General features: G+C 39.4%; 1 non-coding gene across 1 annotated transcript; it reads right to left on the bottom strand.

Annotated features, from left to right (window-relative positions):
* Positions 1-1,159: 1,159 nt before the first annotated feature.
* Positions 1,160-1,265, bottom strand: LOC129626324 (U6 spliceosomal RNA). Its single transcript, XR_008701927.1, has one exon. It is a non-coding gene; the product is annotated as a U6 spliceosomal RNA (small nuclear RNA).
* Positions 1,266-1,697: the final 432 nt, after the last annotated feature.

The following is a 1,697-nucleotide window of genomic DNA, read 5'->3' as shown; positions in this document are numbered from 1 at the left end:
TTCTGGGAGCATCTGCAAGTGGATCCCACTCTCTGCCAGGCTCACACCTCTGGTGTCATTAGCTGGGAGCAGCTCTCCCAGCCTCAAACACACACACAGCACGAATCTCAGCACTCAGCCATCCTCTCGTGCTGTTTCGTTCAAGGACAGCACAGGTCAGGGAGCCAAATTACCCAGGAAGTTAGATGAAATGTCGTTGTCAGTTCAAAATGTGTTGACCTGTGTTGTGAAACACAGCAGTGATTCTGACTGAACCAGAGCCCTCCCGCATCCCAGGAAACCCCCTTTACTGCCCCGATACTCCCTCACTTCCCTGAAACACAGGGTACACGTTTAATCATTTTAAGTGAAACTTTTGTAAGCGTGGAGCTAAATTCAAGCCCAACAAAATGATGTATGCCTAGGCACTTGGGGTGGGACAAGAAAGATAAGGATTATCAGAAGCAGAGAGAAAATCTTTGGAAAAAGATTGAAAGAGTTTTTTTTTTTTTTTAAGGCAACTTTTGATTACTTTAAAAATTTAGCTCAAGTTAACTTTAACAGTAACTAAACATTCTGTCAACTGATACGGGTTTTCCTGGGGTATAACTTGAAGCCTGCGGCATTCCCAATGTGCCCTGTGGGTGATACCCTACACGGGAGCTGCATAAAGCATGCTTTGGTTTTCAAGAGGCTGCAGTTTTATCTAGTTGTGTTCTCAAGCATTGCAAGGGCATTGTGTTCTGGTCCAGGTGTGTTTTAGAGCATTGCAAGTTCTGGCTTTTATCCAACTCACAAAGGAAGTGCTGACTCAAGCATCTGCAGTTTTTATTTCTAGGATCACCTCTTTGCAATGACCAGGGCCCTCTTTTCAGAATGAAAATAACAACTTGGGAACTATACTATGTTTTCTTCTTTTTTAAAATCTTGAGATTCTTGAGATCTCTTCTGATTTCTCAAAATTTGAAGTTAATGAGCCTGCTTTAGTCAATATTCCAAGTATCTGTCATTTAAACTCTATCACCTCAAACTCCTCTTCCCAGGAGTAGGTCAATATTAACAGTTTTGTATGTATATTTCTAGATCCAGTTCTATGCATTTTTTATTGTGATAAAATATACATAACATAAAATTTACTGTGTTAACCACTTTGAAGTATATAGTTCAGTGTATTATGTACAAAAAAGTTGCGTGCTTCTAGATTTCTGTGCCATCCTTGTGCAGCGACCATGCCAATCTTCTCTGTGTGGTTCCAATTTTAGTCCATGTGCAGCTGATGCAAGCACTCTATGCAATTTTAAATGTGCATGTTCCAACGTTATAAATGTAATCATACCATACTAAGGAAGGAAAAAGGAAAAAAGAAGGTGAAAGACAGACATTCCTGGTAAAACAAAAAATTTGTGACCAGCAGAAATGCAGAAATGTGAAAAGAACTCTTCAGGAAGGAGGAAAATGATAACAGTTGGAAACCTTAATCCACAAAATGGAATGAATAATGCCAGAAATGGTAAACATGTAGGTAAATGCAAAAGTGTTCTTTCACCTGCTTAATCGCTTTCAAAGATATCTGACTAAAGCAGACATAATAAAGTGAAGAGTTTATAATGTGCAGAAGCAAAATGTGTGACAACAAATGCACAGAGGACAAAAGGAAGAAGGCAGAGGTGTCCTGTTGTGAGGTTCTTACAAGTCACATGAAACGATAAAATATTATT

The sequence above is a fragment of the Bubalus kerabau genome, chromosome 13 (assembly GCF_029407905.1).
Source record: "Bubalus kerabau isolate K-KA32 ecotype Philippines breed swamp buffalo chromosome 13, PCC_UOA_SB_1v2, whole genome shotgun sequence".
NCBI lineage: Eukaryota > Metazoa > Chordata > Mammalia > Artiodactyla > Bovidae > Bubalus > Bubalus kerabau.
Note: the sequence above shows the minus strand (reverse complement) of the source record. Positions and strands in the feature narration are given on the sequence as shown.